At 37.6% G+C, this 17,956-nt stretch overlaps 1 long non-coding RNA gene across 1 annotated transcript in view; it reads left to right on the plus strand.

Moving 5' to 3' along the window:
* Positions 1-10,114, plus strand: part of LOC125086154 (uncharacterized) — a 36,531-nt gene extending 26,417 nt beyond the window's left edge. The window contains exons 6-7 of the long non-coding RNA XR_007123112.1: positions 9,554-9,609; positions 10,042-10,114. This is a non-coding gene — a long non-coding RNA (uncharacterized LOC125086154). The remainder of the gene's footprint in view (positions 1-9,553; positions 9,610-10,041) is intronic.
* Positions 10,115-17,956: the final 7,842 nt, after the last annotated feature.

Here is a 17,956-nt window from a genome sequence, read left to right on the forward strand (position 1 = left end):
TAAATAAACAATTGGCTCACACTGTTCCAGTGACTAGTCTGAAGTCAACTAAGGCGTCACTGTCAGACCCAGGGACAGCTCTTGGGATCATGACTTTCAACCACTTGTCATAACTTCTAGACCACACTTCCAATCATTCAAAACCCTGACATGTTTAAGGAAGTACTGCTTGCTTTGTTAGAATACTTATGTCAAACAGTAACTCTCATGTTTGACTGTGTCAGGGTGGAAGTAGAAATTCATTCACAGAATTAACATACACCAGTTTTGCTTTCTTACCAATGCAAGGAGTAACACATTATATTTGCAATAGTTTGGCCAATAAAAGAAACTTTGCTGTAGTACAGGAATCTGAAAATACGTCTCACATTCAAGACACTTGATTTCATGTAGTGATCCTTTAGTGTTGTGATCTGGAGAGGGATAAACTCAGGGAAGTAAAGTGAAGTAGAGCAGGCCGATTAACAGAGGATGTCATGCCATACTCACTCTGGCCCAACTCTCTGTGACAATTGTTTCATTTGTTATATACACCAGTTACTCCAAAGAAATATTACCTGAGGGATATCTGGGTGGCTCAGTTGGTTAAGCATCTGCCTTCAGCTCAGGTCATGATCCCAGGGTCCTGAGATCGAACCCTGCATCAGGCTCTCTGCTCAGCATGGAGTCTGGTTCTCCCTTCCTTTGCTGCTTCCCAGGCTTGTGCATGCTCTCTCTCTCTCTCTCCCTCTCTCAAATAAATAAACCAAATCTTAAAAAAAAATTACCTGAGGCAACACTCATGTCAATATTTTCCTTCAGAGTTGGTATAGAAGTAATCTTATACTATTCTTCAAGGTAATAATAATGCTAGATAAGAGGTAACACTAATATAGACTTTTTTTGATTACATGATCTAATTTTTATTATTATTCCTTGAGACAAATGTCATTATCCCCATTTAATAAATTAGACAACTGAGTTTCAAAGAGATTGATTTTTCTAACTAAATGTGTCAAAGCTTGGAATACACTGAAGTCTGACTTCAGAGTTCACGCTTGTTCTTGGAGCACCTACTAGCTCAGTTGGTTAAGTGTCAGATACTTAGTGTAGGCTCAAGTCATGATCTCAGGGTCGTGAGATCCAGCCCTTCATCAGGCTCTATACTCAGCAAGGAATCTGCTTGAAGATTCTTTCTGTCTGTCCCTCCCCGACACTTTCTCAAATAAATAAATAAATCTCTAAAAAAAAAGTTCATGTTTGCTCCATTGTTCTTAGCTGCTTCTCAAAATCACTGCTTTGTGTGATTAACGTTTCAGCACTTCAAGGTGTCACTGTGGATAAGCATAGTACACTTGGAAGACGTTCTCAGCATCACGTAGAGATAAACTTTCCTATCCAGGTCAACTGGATAGGATACCCCTACTTGGGTAGTCCTGAGAGGTATCCTGTAGCTCCTTTTCTGGATCTGTTTCTTTCCCAAGCTGGAATCTGGTTTGGGGTTTGTCTTATCTTTCGAGCTTGGTTTGGGGCTTGTCTCACATGTGTAAAGTGCAAAGCTCATAATCAAGACTCTTTCTTGGCAACTTACCCTCTGTGGCTTCCCCACCTCCATCAGGTTCGCCAACTGTTTTCTTTTCCTAGGCAGTTCTCCTTGCATGTTCACATGTATGAAGACAGTAGTTTTTTTTTATGGCGTGTTAAGATCTTTACCTAATTTTCAAGTATGATCCAGAAACTTTAGCTCTTTCAGTTCAAAATTAGAATGATAATATATCACCTTAGGAGATTTTGAGACTTGGCTTGTGAGTTGCATGCCTCACTGCACACCCTTGACAAATAGCATTCTAGTTTAAGGTTTTAAATTAGTCTAGAATGACTTGGAGTGTGTTTTATAAATTTTAGTGTGAGGGTTCTTTAGAGAATGTATTGTTTTTTAAAGTAATGTTTCAAGATCACTTAGTAGGACATCATTTTTGCCAAAATGAAAATGTGAAAAAACACTTTGATGGCAATAAGCTAGGGAAGAAGTATGAGAACAACTTTAATAATACGATTCCTGGGTAGTTTATGAGTACTCTACGAACCATGGGGGTTTCCATTAGAAAAATATTAAAATTTAGTTCTGTGAAGTCTAGGGGCTTTCTGATGTTCAGCTGTAACATAACGGGACTGAAAAATTAAATCTCATTTCATAAGCATCCTGTGTCAGTTTCTTTGCAGCGCAGGAAATAGGTTAAAAAAAAGATATGAGAAAAGATATGAGACAGATATACAATTGCTATGCAGAATGCCCTGCATACTAGGTTCATACTAATGTAGCCATTTCCAGGAATCAGTGGTTGATTATTTTTCACGTGATATACTTAAAGCAAGCTGATGAGAACGTATCCATATCCAATCAAATTCTCAAGCATCTTTGCTGGGGCAATCAATGTTCTTATATTTATCATTAACACCGACATGTAGAGACATGTATCTGAATGTTCTGTATGCTTTCTCATGTGTCACTTTTTATATGTAACTCAAGAAACACTTTAAGATAATTTACTTAGCATTTCACTTTTGATATACTATGCTTCTCTTAAAGGATTTAAAAGGATCTTTACTACAAAAGCACACTGGTTTAAAAATGTAACGACAGACATACATCTCTTGAGCATAAACACCATTTTTTCCCCACATAAGTCAGTTCATCTTTGCTATAATTCTATGAGACAAATATTATTGTTCTTACATTTTACAGTGGAAAATCTAATCTCATAAATTTTTAGAAACCTGCTTAAAGACTATATATATATATATATATATATATATGCACATACATTTAGAACTCACTATGTGCTGTGTTTTCTGTATATTTGCCAATCCTCACAATGACTGTGGGAAGAAGAAATAACTTAATCACCATTTGACAGATGGGCAACTATAGCTTTGAAAGGTTAAGTAATGAGCCTGAGTTTACAAAATTAGCAAATTTTAGGTGTAGAATTCATAATCCTTGGTGTCTGATTTGACACCTAATGACTGTCCATTCTACCTTTCCTTGACTCCACTCAGAGTGCAAGAACACACCGAGGGCCTCTGCCTCCATTCTCCATAGAGTATCCACTCTAAGGTGTGTTAGTTTTAAAAGTACAATAATTTAGTTGGTGCAGAAGTTTCAACAAATTGATGGTTAGAGGTAGCAATAATCCCCACAACTGGAATTATTTTTATATGACCTACTACTCTTAAGAGTAAAACTGCAAAAGCATCTACCCCTGAGTCATATCGTTGACTAAGACTGATGGAAGAAGACCTTTTAGCAGCTTAGCAGTGAGAATCCAGAATAGCATCTTATCTAAAAGGGTGCCCTTGAGAGGGACTGATTGCTACTATGATTATAAATAAGTATTAAATAAAATCTCTCCAAGGCATTTCCCTTAACTGTTTTTTTTTATTTTTTTTTTAAAGATTTTATTTATTTATTTGAGAGAGAGACAGTGAGAGAAAGCGTGAGTGAGGAGAAGGTCAGAGGGAGAAGCAGACCCCCCATGGAGCTGAGAGCCCGATGCGGGACTCGACCCCGGGACTCCGGGATCATGACCTGAGCCAAAGGCATTCGGCCAACCAACCGAGCCACTCAGGCGTCCCATCCCTTAACTGTTTAAAACCTATACCCTATGTCCTTGGCAAAGCCTTAGTTTTGAGTCAGCCAAGAAAACCCTGGGAGAGAAGTGGAGGTGGGTTATTCTGGAGTACTCCCCTGACTCCCCTGACCTTCCTGTCCCACAAACAGCGGTCAAATTTCCCTGCAGTCAACTTCAAAACTGCACGTATGAGGATATGTACATAGTCAATGCACTGATCTGTCGTCTGAGGTCAGTCCTCCTCAGTCTCACTATTGAACTTCCTCCGCGACATCTGATATGAAGGGAAGTGTTCCCGTGACAGTTTGTCAAGTTCCCTTCCGGGATGATGGCAACCTAGAACATTCTATCTCTGACTAAATAAATGGCTCCAAAACTTCGGAAAATGTCAGTGTGAAAACTGGTGACCACAATTAGTCATAGGCCGCATCGATCGAGAAAGATTCTTGCTAATTTACCTACCTCTGAACACTTTTTCTTCAGGGTTGGAGCTTCCGAGTAAACCTTGGCTGAAAGCTGAAGTAGGTAGCTCAAACCAGGGTATACACAAGTCTTGAAAATAAATCTGCGTCTTCAGACAGATATTCTAGTGTGTGAGTTAATGCTTGGGGGTTATGTCTTTTAGTTGGGGAGGAAATGCTACTGAACACTTTAATCTTGAAATTCAAACTGAAAAATCCAACATAAGTCATAGATGCAGTTATGCATTAATGCAGATTGATGTGTAACCCCCCTGCCATCTCTTTCTGGATACCCTTTCCAGCAGTCTTCACTGTGCTTCTTTCAGCGGATCTCTTCAGTAGTTTCACAATGAAAACATTTATTCTTGGGTATCTCAGTTGGTTGCTGTGATGGGTAAAGGGAAGATACTTTAGAGCAAGTTGATTACTTCTGAGCCATAGAAGCCCCACGTAATACCTAATTTGAACAGTCTCCAAATTTTGGACTTTCGAAGCTTGTCTTAAAAGGTGACTTGTTTGGCTCTTCATTATTAAAGTGAATTCAAGTGGTGCCTGGGTGGCTCAGTGGGTTAAAGCCTCTGCCTTCGGCTCAGGTTATGATCCCAGGGTCCTGGGATCGAGCCCCGCATTGGGCTCTCTGCTCAACAGGAAGCCTGCTTCCCCTCCTCTCTCTCTGCCTGCGTCTCTGCCTAATTGCGATTTCTGTCTGTCGAATAAATAAATAAAATCTTAAAAAAATAAAATAAAATAAAAATCTTAAAAAAAATAAAGTGAATTCAAACTGAGTATTTGTTAAATGGAAGCCAAGTCTTGTGAATTGTAAGTGCCGTTTAAAGACTGGCTAGAGGAATTTTGTAAAGCATGAGGGAAAGGGAGCTCTATGTGCATTGTTGGTGAAGCTCAGATCTGAAAGTGGCACAGATGTGGGGATTCATGCCCAGAGAGCTCAAGACAAAAAACCCCCACAACTTCCTGGATAGAATGTCCTCTCATTGCCTCAGAGCTGCCTTCAGCTAGCTCAAAGTTTCTAAGTTTCTAAGTAACTGTAAGTAGGGCAGCAGCAGGAGCAGATTTGAAGCTTTTTACTTTATTTACTTTTTTTTTCCTTTTTGGTCAAAACCCAAAGAGTGTGGTTACTAGAAGCTATTTTGGTTACTAGAAGCAAAGACTTCCGAGGAATACTGTGGGGGAAAGACAACATTTTATGGTAAAGGATAAATTCAAGGGAAAGGAAGAGTGTTATTTGAACTTCTCTCAAAAATCTTTAAGGGTTGAAATGTTACTAGCATCATCTACTCAATTTAAGACGTTTAATTAGTGCATTATGCACACTATTGAAAGGAGTGCAGAGTTGTTTTGTACCCCGTAGAGAAGAAGGTGCATGCTAATTGCACACTTACGTTTAACACAGTGCAGGATAAAATCAGTGTTATTAGAAAAGTATAAAAAAGTGAAATGACATTGAAAAGATGAAAAACTTACAATAGAGGTATCAAGTTCAGTTCCCAGAGGTTACTTACTTCCTCTTTCACCTTGCCTCTGCTGTTCACTGACAGGAGATGGTCCTCATTATAGATGGAGTTAACTGCTGGTGGCATCAGTAAACTCTTTCATCTGCTATTGTAGTTAAACAAAAATGCTTTGAATTAGCATATCAAAAACTTTGGAAGGCTTTATTAGTGATATATCTAATGATCTGCAAGAAAAAATGAAATTCAAAGTCAATGGAGGGATGACTTTATTTTATTTTTATTTATTTTTTTGTTTCAAATTTTTATTTAAAATTTTAGTTAGTTAACATGTAGTATCATATTGGTTTCAGGAGTAGAATTTAGTGATTCATCACTTACATATAATACCCAGTGCTCATCGCAAGTGCCCTTCTTAAAACCCATTACTCATTTAGCCCATCCCCCACCCACCTCTCTCCATCAATCCTCAGTTTCTTCTCTATAGGTAAAAGTCTCTTATGGTTTGCTTCCCTCTCTCTCTCTCTCTCTCTCTTTTTTTTCCCCCTTCCCATTTATTTTGTTTCTTAAATTTCACACTGTGAGTGAAACCATACAGTATTTGTCTTTCTTTGACTGACTTATCAAAGGGATGATTTTTAAAAGACTTTCCATTTTGATATACTCTTTAGACTTATAGAAGAACATGGAAAGAAGTACAGAGTTCATGTATAATTTTCACCTACTTTCCTTTGTTTTAACATTTTTATATAACCACTTTACAATTAGTAAAACTAAAAGGGGCGACTGGGTGTCTCAGTTGGTTTAAACATCTGACTCTTGATCTCAGTTCAGGTCTTCATCCCAGGGTTGTGAGTTCAAGCCCCACATTGGGCTCCACATGGAGCCTACTTAAACAAACATACGGAAAAAAATCCTAAGAAATAGCATTGGTACAATATATAGTTAACTACAGACTTTAATCAGATTTCCCCAGTTTTCCACTAATATCCTTTTCATTCTTAGCCTTCAGGTTGCAAAAAATTGAAAATATTTGATAATACCAACCATTGGTAAGGATGTACAATAATTGAAACTATCATACATTAGTACCAACACTTGGGCAAATAATTTGGTAATACCTAGGACTTCACTGTGCCATGGAGTAGCCACTAGCCACATGTGGCTTTTGAGCATGTGGCTAAGCTGAGCTATAAGTATAAAATACATACTGGATTTCAAAGAACTAGTACAAAAAGTGTTATATATATTAATGATTTTTATATTGGTTATATTTGAGATGATAAAATTTTGTATTAAATGGAACATACTATTAAATATGTTTGAATTAAATAGACTATAGTATTAATATTATTTCTTTTTACTTTTTAAACATGAGAACTAGAAAATTTTAAATTACATATGAGGATCACATTATATTTTTATAGAACACAGTGATCTTGAATGTAAAAGAAGCATTTACCCTAAGATTCAGATATTTTAGATACCTTCTAGAGAAGTTCTCATACTTTATAATGAGGGGATATACGCAAGAGTTCTATTGTAAAATTAGAAACAATTTACATGTTTATCAATAAAGAATATATAAATTATAATATATTATTTACATAATGGAAATTTTTCAGTAGTAAAAATAAATCATCTACATTTATTAATCAGTATAGATAATCACTGCAAACAGAATGGTTAACAGTGGTAAATTATACAAGGTTAAGTAAAAAGTTATATTACTCTAATATAAAATTTAAAAATCATGGGTCACCAAGGTGGCTCAGTCAGTTAAGCCTCTGCCTTTGGCTCAGGTCATGATCTCAGGGTCCTGGGATCAAACCCCATGTTGGGCTCCCTGCTCAGCAGAAAGTCTGCTTTTCCTTCTCCCTCTGACCCTCCTACTTGTGCTCTCTCTCTCTCAAATAAATAAATAAAACCTTTCAAGTTTTTAAAATTATAAATACCCAAATCACTAATTCATTCTTTATGGATATAGTAAAAAGGCATGGTTGGGTGTTGAGATTGAATTTTTGGTACTGAGTTTCACCACTCAATAAGTACATCCCCTTTGACTTTTAACTTCTAATGTCCTCTCATTAAGTATGGGTTTCACTTTCCCCCTTCTTGACTTTGGATTTGGCCATGTATCTTGCTTTGGTCAAAAGTATGTGGTAGAAGTGAAGATATGATAGTTCTAAGCCTAGGCCTCAAGAGGCTTGTGTATCTCTCCTTGCTTTCTTGTACCTCTGCTTTGCTAAAGAACATGCCTAAACTAGCTGCTAGTCCTAAGGGGATACACAGAGAACAGAACCAATAGAACCCAGCTAAGCCAGCTGCCCCCCAAATAACTCACTGTCCCCCAAATAACTCAGTCATCCCCCAAATAACTCACATTCATTTGAGATCTACAGAGATAAACACTGGCATCCAGCCTAGATCTGTTGAAACCTCAGCTTTTCCTCAGGTCCCTGTAGAAGAGCTAACTGATAGAGGAACTATGGTATAATTATTTCATCTGGGATGAAGAAATGTAAATATTTTGTATTCATAGACTTTGTATAAAACCATAAGAGACTCTTAATCTCAGGAAACAAACTGAAGGTTGCTGGAAGGGAAGGGAATTTGGAGGGATGGAGTGGCTAGGTGATGGACATTGGGAGGGGGTATGTGCCATGGTGAGTGCTGTGAAGTGTGTAAGACAGATGAATCACAGACCTGTACCCCTGAGACAAATAATACATTATTTATAATAAAAATTGTCTCTTATAAATATAAAAAATTAACACTTTTAGATTGGGATGATAAATACATGTCCATTGTAATTCAATATTTTCTATATATTTGAAATGTCTTAGTATTTTTTTAAAAGATAAAATATTTTAAAAAGTAAAACTAAACTGCAGTATACCCAGACATGGAATATTGTTCAGTGCTGGAAGAAGTGAGCTATCAAAACATAAAAGGACAGAGTAAACTTAAGTGAATATTGCTAAATGAAAGAAGCTGATCTGAAAAGGCTATATACTACATGATTCCAATTGTATGACATTCTGGAAAAGGCAAAAATATGGAGATAGTAAAAAGATCAATGGCGGCTAGAGGTTAGCGGGACTGAAGACATGAATAGGTAAAGCACAGAGGATTTTAGGGAAATGAAACTACTTTGTATGATGCTATAATGGTGGATGTTTATCATTAACCATTTGTCCAAACCTATAGACTGGATAACACCAAGAGTGAATTGTAATGTCAGCTATGGATTTTGGGTGATTATCATGTGTCAATGTAGGTTCATCAATTGTAACAAATATACCACTCTGATGAGGGATGCTGATAATGGGGGAGGCTGTGCCTGCGTAGGGACAAGTAGTATATGGGAAATCTCTACCTGTTTCTATGAACCTAAAACTGCTCTAAAAAATGAAGCGTGTTATTAAAAAAAAGAAAAAAGTAAAATTAGAGTACTAATTGCTCACTTACAAGCTGATATTAGTTCTTTGATATTTTTCCACATTCGTTATTGGTTTGCTTAAGTAGCTCTGGCTTATGATTCAGATTTATGTTTATGTCCAGCTATCCCTTCCAGTTTAGCATTTGTCTTCCCAGATTTTTCATTTTTTAAAAAAGATTTATTTATTTAGTTTGAGAGAGAGACAGCAAGTGCAAGAGTGGGGCAAAGGGGCAGAGGGAGAGAAGCTTCAAGCAAACTTCTGAGTGTGGAGTCTGACATAGGGCTCAATCTCAGAGCCTTGAGATCATGACCTGAGCCCAAACCAAGACACTTAACTGACTGAGCCACCCAGGTGACTCCCACATTTTTCACTTTTTAACAAAATTCTCATTAATTGTTGCATTAAAATAGAATGGGATGATGTTTTGATTTATATTTTCAGTATCTGTCATAATTTTATCTAATAATGTGTGAATCATATGGTAGTGAAGATAGTTCATATCCAAGGCATGGTTAAATCTGAAAATTAATGAGTGATAACTTATCTGTCATTTTCCTACAACTTTTCAGAAGTAATGGGACCTACACCACATCTTGAGACAGTCACATTCTTCTGGTTTTATACAGTAAGAGGAAAAGTATTTGAGGACTTTTTTTTCCCTATAACTGGTGTCTTTTGGACCGGTCATTTGTGCTCTGCTCTAGCCTTTATCATAACTGGGAGAAAAAACTTCCATTAGTGAAGTCATCGGGAAATACGGAAACTAGAAAGTTAGTTGTATAGGAACCATAGCCGGGAAATAGAAGCTGAGCACTTCTGCCAAAGAATGAACAGGAGGTTGAGCACTTTTGCAGAAGTGTTTTATTCTTTATTCATTTCATGGTGATAAACATATAACAATTCAGGTTTTGTTTTTTTTTAATTATTTGGCAACGAAACCCTTTAGCAGCAAAAAACTAGTTTATATTTAATGAAAAACGGTGGTTTTTGTTACTCAGGAAGATTGATAATGGAAGTGAGCTTGCACAAAACATTTGTCAACATTTTCCATCTACAGTGGGGGCTGCAGTGCTATCATTGACCACAGGAAAAACGGAAGACCCAATTGTACCAAAGCATCGGCATGTCCTCTATAAGTGCATAATTATTTCATGAAGACAGTGCACAGAGATTATGAATATCAGCATGTAAAATATTAATGAAAATCTCTGTGATCTTAGTTAAATAGAGCCTGGCAACCATAAACCATAAACGGCTAAATCTGTGAGAAGCCACCTTGAAATATTAAAATCATTTTACATGCTGACTGGAGGGTAGTTTAAAGTTCATCCAATGTAACTTACTCAGTAAGCCAGTAACTCTGCGCCCTTCAGGCAATCCTCAGACACAGGGTCTTCCCCAGTATGCCATCTGTCTCGGTGTGTCCACATTTTTGCCTTGGATACAAGCTCAGGTCATGATTTTGATGAACACCCAAAGTGTGGTTTTCAAGAAAAATTGCTTTAACTTCAATTCATCCCATGTTCAGTACTCTCATATTTTTGACCATCATATCATATTTTTTTGTAAATGTCTGTTTTTAGTTGACACTATTTTAAAAAGAGGAAGTGAAGTAGAGATAGCATTTTCAGTGAAGTATTTCCTAAAAAGTGAGGATAATCCCATCAGTCATTTTAGCTACATTTCTTAGTACAGAAAATTTCCTCAGTAATGGAATTTCTGATGACAAATATTCTTTGCTTGGCCAGTTTTAGTCAGGCTCCTGAACCTTCTCCTAGGCCCATCCATGGACTTACTTGAAAAATCCAATTTTAGCAAGACCCCCTGCTAAAATGCTTTGACAAAACCTTCCCATCCTCCATATCTAATCATTGTCAATACCTAATCAGGGTCCTCATCCTCCATCAGTCCCCCAGTGATGTCTGATGACCCTGGCTTATCTTTGGCAAGAATCCTGTTAGATTGGTTTGACCAGAATCTACCCCACCCCCACTCTTTGTGCTCCTCTTAGTAATTTTTCATCCACTAACACCCCACCCTGATCCTTGGTCATAAATTCCCAAGTGCTCATGCTCTATTCAGAGGTGCACCCAATTCTACACTCTTTTCTCCTTCTGTAATATCTTGAATAAAATTTATTTTTACTCTCTTAACTACTTTCCAGCTCTGTTGTTTTGTTGACACTAACTTGAGTTCTTATAGAAATAAAAGAAGTATTTATGTCAAGGAAGAGTTTACACCATTGGAAATAATATTTCCTTATTTTCCTTACTATAAAAACTGTAAGTTATTAAATGTCTTCATATTGCCATTCCTAATAAATTCCATTATAATCCTAATATTGTACCCACAAATACTTTTCTCTCCCGAAGACTTCTCATAGTTTGGTACAGATTCTTTTCTCATCTTTGTGCTATTCTTATGAGGTTAGAAGTGAAAAAAAGTTATTTTCTTTTAGAAATGGAGGAATTTTTTAGGCTTCACAGGAGCTAATGAGATGGGGATGAAATGAAACTTACTGATTCTTAGCTTAAGGTTGTTCTCATTTTTCATGGGTTCCTCATTAGAAATGACTAGGAAAATGAGGAAAATGGTAATAAGATTATTCTTACTGGGAATTTTCAAGTTGTCCATGGAGGAGTATTTTTTTTTTTTTTTTAGGAAAGAATATTTGATGAATCACAGTTCCTCACATAAACTCTTTAGAAGGAAAAAAAAAAAAAAGAAAGAAAAGATTCAAAGGGGATGTCCAGAGGATAACACTCTGGGCCTGCAATGAATTGATTCTTAGTCAACAGGGGAATTTCTCAAACATTCTTAAAGCTCAACCCAGAACCGCATCTGTCAGCAGTGTGTGTCTTCTAGGTCAGAAACATTTACAGTAGAGCCTAAGTGTGAAGCTTCTGCAACTCCCTTTTAAACAACTGTCTTTATCCCCTCAAGAGAAGAGAAGCCAAATAATAGGACTCTGCATGTCTGACTAATTACCCATTTCCTGCAAATGCAAAACTTAATAGTTCACATGAAATGAGGATAGCAACAAGTTGTGCATTATAAATGTGTTTCAAAGAATTCAAGCTCTTCTGAAATATTTCTGTTTAATAAAAGGCCAAAGAAAGAGAAGATCTCTTAGAGTCTATCTCTACTTCAGGAAATTTTCCTTGCAAACCAATGGGAATTTCTTTTTGCCAGCAACTGTTAAAAATGACCCTATTGGGTAAAAATGACCTCTATGGTTTACAGTTCCTGCACTAAATTTTAGTTGTACAGATGAAATTTCAAGGAACACCTTTCATTAGTGTTTAGTCTGAAACTATAAATACACTAGAAATTTCTAACATTTATGGGATTGGTTCATAATGATGAGTGGTGCTTAAGGTGTTACCCTAATTCATCAGGCTTTAGGCAGATCACAGAAAAAGCATATTCTAGAGAGAATATACTTCATCTGGAATTCTGGAAAATGTCTCCCTTGTTAAAAGATATAGGTGGCTCACTTGATTGAGTGTTCTCGTGCTTTTGGCTCCATGCTGAGCCCAGACTCTGCTTGAGATTCTCTTTCTCCCTCTCCCTTTGCGCCCCATCCCACACTCTCTCTGTCTGAAATAAATAAATAAATCTTAAAGAATTTTAAAAAATGTTCTTTCATGACCATCCATAGCAAATTATGACACTTCACAAGAAATCATTATGAAGTTTTATAGAAAAGTAAATTATATTCTTATGATTTAATTGACTAGCAAGAGGACTTAATAAGAGGAGAAGAAAAAAGAAAGAGGTTGTCTTCTCTTGTCAAAGATAAAAAAAGACATCATTTACAATGGTGAAAAAGTTTTGTTTTTTTTTGTTTGTTTGTTTTGTTTTGTTTTCAGTAACCACTGACAGTAGGGGAAAGAGCTGAGCTCCATTTATACTTCCACAGAGGTACTGTGGCATTTCAAAGGCAGAACCAGGGAGTAGGGAGGAGGAGCTATGGGGGGTTCAAGTAGAGCCAGGGGAGTGAAAACTCAGAGAGGGTTGGTCAGTGTAAATGATTAGCTAGCTGTGTCTGCTAGCTACAATTATGAAAGTTAGGATTCCGTCCTCCCACAGAGACTAGGAGATAGAGGTCCTATCCTTCCTGATGATTACATTTCAAGTAATGGCTTTCATGTCCTTGAGAAAGACAGTCCAGAGTTGTAGGAGATACAAAGGGACAGAGGAAGGAGTCATGGTCTTAAACCCTTTTCTAGTAAATGCTCTAAGAAAGGGAGGTCAGAAGCTGTATCAGGTGTTTCTAGAACAAGTAGTAAACTCTTTTGATGGCACTGAGCTTTTCCAGACAAGAGAACCCCCCCTTCTCTCCTCCCACTCCACTCCCACACACTCTTATTCCCTCTTACTGTTATCTGACAGGACGAACTATAGAAAACAGAAACTACCACTGTAGGTATTTTAAACAAGAAGGGTTTTAATACAGGAAATTATGTGCTTACACAAATATTGGAAATGATAAAAGATTTGGGGCTGGGCCTCCAGGACTGACCTCAGAGTGACCCCACTGGGAAGGTACTACCTCTGAGGTCTTTACTAGAGCTGTAAGATCAAGAGTTATCCCTGACACTGTAAAGTAGGTGTCAGGATGCTAAAATGAAGAAGCTGTCACTGCAGCCAGTGTATCTGCCTCGCAATACTAAGGACACTAGAAAGTAGATTCCTGAAGCTAGAAGCTCAGCATTATCTCTTAACATCCAAGCAGCTGCAGAGAGGATGCTGGAAGTTGGTTGCAGGAACACCTCATGTTTCCACATCATTGTTTGTTAGCAGAAATAAAAAGATAGATTTGATATTACTGTTCTTCTACATCTTCTATCAACAGAAACGAATTTGAATCCAGAACACTAGCTACAAAAATGTTTTTGTTTCTTTGCCTTTTTCCCCCCTTTTCCTCCCCACCCCCATCTTTTAAGTGCATGAGTGTGTACCTACTCCACCGAAAGTGCTAAACATTGCTGAGCTATGAATATTACACATAACAGGTGAATCTTTTGCTTTTGTGTACTTCACAGTCTGGCAGGGAGATAGATGAGAATTAGTGTCCCACAGTATGTGTCAGAGTAGAATTGTGGAGGGGGCCTTGGAAATGTAAGAGAGGTTATCTTTAGATGGAATCAGAGATGTTTTTAAAGAAATAATCCTAATGCTATCTATACAAACCATGATTATGGAAAGTTGTCCAGTGTGTGTGTGTATGTGTGTATGGGAGGGGTCCTTTTAGAGGGACTAAATGGGAAAGTATAGATTGAAGGAAGTCTAGTGAGCTAATGGAATAGCAAGTTGTTTAATTAGTCCTGGTATAAGGGTCGTGGCTTTAACTCCAGAAATAATAGCTGGAGGCAAGACCTTACTTCTAAGCATAAGGCTACAACTGCTAAAAGCACAGCAATAGCTAAACAAAATGTTAATTGGCCTTTTTCCAACCTTTCTTTATAGTTGGTATAGGAATTAATTCCAGGCCTAATTCCTGGAATTCCTAATTTCTTCCAGGAAGACCTGCTTCCCTGATAAATATTTCCCCTCTAAGCTTCTATCTCTGTATTTACTTCTTAAATTTAAAAGAACACAGAATGTCTTCATTATTATGGGTATACACATTTAATTTTCTGATTGATTCAACATATATTAAGTGCCAGTTCTGTGCTCTGTGCCATACTCAGTACAGAAGCAGATGACTATGTCTATGATGAAAAATCTTTTTTTTAAAGATATTTATTATTTTTTTTTTACTTGAGAGAGAGATAGAGATAGTGAGAGAGAGCACACAAGTGAGGAGGAGAAGGAGAAGCAGGCTCCCCACCAAACAGGGATCCTGATGTGGGACTCGATCCCAGGACCCTGGGATCATGACCCAAGCTGAAGGCAAACACTTAACCAACTGAGTCACCCAATGTCCCCTATGATGAAGAATCTTTAGTGAGAAAACAGACGTGTAGACATTAGCTATAAAATCGGACAATTGCTCTGAAGGAAGAATGTACAGAATGCTCCAGGAACCCAGATGAGGGCTCTCCTAAGTCAACAGAGGCTTCAATGACAGAAGCTATTTTAACTGAAAAGCAAAGACTGACTAGGAATTTTCTAGATGGATTAATATGTGAGGTGGAAGAATGTTATAGGGAGAAGCTTTTCATATATCAACTTTCCTCAGTGAGGAGAACACTGACTAGTGGAGAAAGCTGCTATGGGATTGGGATGGCACTGTGACGATATGCAGAGACATAAGACAGGTCAAACACTGCCCTCAAGGATGTAGCAGAAATTGTGTAGTGAACGGTGCAAGTACTATGAGCCTCTAGAGAGGAGAGATTTCCTGAGGCCCAGGGAAGGTAGCAAGGGCTTTGTAGAAGGGGTGGAATTTGATTAAGGCTTGGATTTGGAAAGACTGCAGGAACATTGCTCCAGATTTGGTCAGTGATGTGAACTACTCTCCAAAGATGATATTAGTGTCATCCAATGACTAGAGGAAATAGAGTCTGTCTTTAGCAGAGGCACATCTTTGAAACTGGCAGAAATGAATGTTGGACATGTTACTGGCACACATTATGGAAAGCTAAAAATGCCAAAGGTGCATTTATGGGAGTAAGATAAAAAAGTATAGCAGAAAATACTGTATCTGGAAGTCTACAGGTTCTAGTACTTGTCGCATCTATAATCAGTTCTGTAATATTGAACCTGGCACACAATGCATAAATGAAGGCACTGAAATTTCTTAATCTGTAAGGCCATTTCCAGTTCTAAATTGCCACATGGCTTCAAGACATGTTGAAATTTCTAGCGGGTTTTATTGTGGTACTATTGTTATTTGGCCTTAAGAAGGTAAAATTAAATTTAGGGAACTGGTATTTCAGCTCTGCAGTTACTAGTTTCATGACCTTGAGAAAGTAATGTACTTTCCTGGGTCTATTTCCTTATTTGTAAAGCTGGGATAAGGTTTGCCTTCCCTATCACTAACGTTATTTTGAGGATCAATTAAAAGACACAATGACACAAAGAAATGGAAAAGCATTCCATGTTCATGGATTAGAAAAACAAATATTGTTAAAATATCTATGCTTCCTAGAGAAATCTACACATTCATTGCAATCTCTATTAAAATACCACCAGCATTTTTCACAGAGCTGGGACAAACAATTCTAAAATATGTATGAGGCCAGAAAAGACCCCAAATAGCCAAAGTAATGTTGGAAAAGAAAACCAAAGCTGGAGGCATCACAATTCCAGACTTTAAGCTATATTACAAAGCTGTAATCATCAAGACAGTATGGTATTGTCACAAAAACAGACAGATCAATAGGACAGAAGAGAGAACCCAGAAGTAGATCCTGCACTCTATGGTCAACTAATCTTTGGAAACCAGGAAAGAATATCCAGTGGAAAAAAGATAAATTGGAGGATTTGCAACTATTGGAAAAGACAACATTTTATATAGTCATCACATTTGATCCTCAAAAAACCTTAGTGTAGGGAAGGTGAAACTTATCCCAGCTTTACAAGTGAGGAAATAGACTCAGGAAAGCCATTGCTTTCTCAAGGTCATGAAACTTTCTCAAGGACATGAAACTGTTGGAAAAAATTGGACATCCACATGCAGAAGAATGAAACTGGACTACATTCTTACACCATGTTTCAACAATAAATTCAAAATGGTTGAAAGATCAAAAAATGAGACAGGAATCCATCAAAATCCTAGAGGAGAATATAGGCAGCAACCTCTTTGACCTTGGCCACAGCATCTTCTTGATAGACATGTCTCCCAAGAAAAGGGGAAAACAAGCAGAAATGAACTATTAGGACTTCATTAGGATAAAAAGCTTTTGAACAGCAGAGGAAACAACAAACTAAAAGGAAACTTATGAAGTGGAAGAAAATATTTGCAAATGATGTATCAGATAAAGGGCTATTATCCAAAAATCTATAAAGAATTTATCAAAATTAAACCCCAAAAAGCAAAAAAAAAAAAAAAAATCCCATCAATAAATGACAGAAGACTTGAACAGACATTTCTCCAAAGAAGACATACAAATGGCTAATAGACAATGATAAAATGCTGAACATATCTCAGCATCAGGGAAATACAAATCAAAACCACAATGAGATAGCCCCTCGCACCAGTCAGAATGGCTAAAATTAACAGCTTAGGAAACAACAGATGTTAGCAAGGACACAGAGAAAGGGGAACCCTCTTAACACTGTTGGTAGGAATGCAAGCTGGTGCAGCTACTCTGGAAAACAGTATGGAGGTTCCTCACAAACTTAAAAGTAGAGCTATCTTACAATTGCACCACTAAGTATTTATTCAAAGAATACAAAAATCATGATTTGAAAGGGCAGATGCAACCCAATGTTTAGAGCAGCACTGTCCACAATAGCCAAAATATGGAAAGAGCCCAGATGTCCATAGAAAGACTAATGAATAAAGAAGATGTGAGATATATAGGAATATTACCCAGTCATCAAAAAAGAATGAAATCTTGGGGCACCTGGGTGGCTCAGTGGGTTAAGCCGCTGCCTTCGGCTCAGGTCATGATCCCAGAGTCCTGGGATCGAGGCCCGCATCGGGCTCGCTGCTCAGCAGGAAGCCTGCTTCCCTTCCTCTCTCTCTGCCTGCCTGTCTGCCTACTTGTGATCTCTCTCTGTCAAATAAATAAATAAAATCTTTAAAAAAAAAAAAGAATGAGGGCGCCTGGGTGGCTCAGTGGGTTAAGCCGCTGCCTTCGGCTCAGGTCATGATCTCAGGGTCCTGGGATCGAGGCCCGCATCGGGCTCTCTGCTCGGCAGGGAGCCTGCTTCCCTCTCTCTCTCTCTCTGCCTGCCTCTCCGTCTACTTGTGATCTCTCTCTGTCAAATAAATAAATAAAATCTTAAAAAAAAAAAAGAATGAAATCTTGTCATTTGCAACAATGTATATGGAACTGGAGGACATTATGCTAAGC

This window comes from Lutra lutra, chromosome 15 (genome assembly GCF_902655055.1).
Source record: "Lutra lutra chromosome 15, mLutLut1.2, whole genome shotgun sequence".
NCBI classification, from domain to species: Eukaryota; Metazoa; Chordata; class Mammalia; order Carnivora; family Mustelidae; genus Lutra; species Lutra lutra.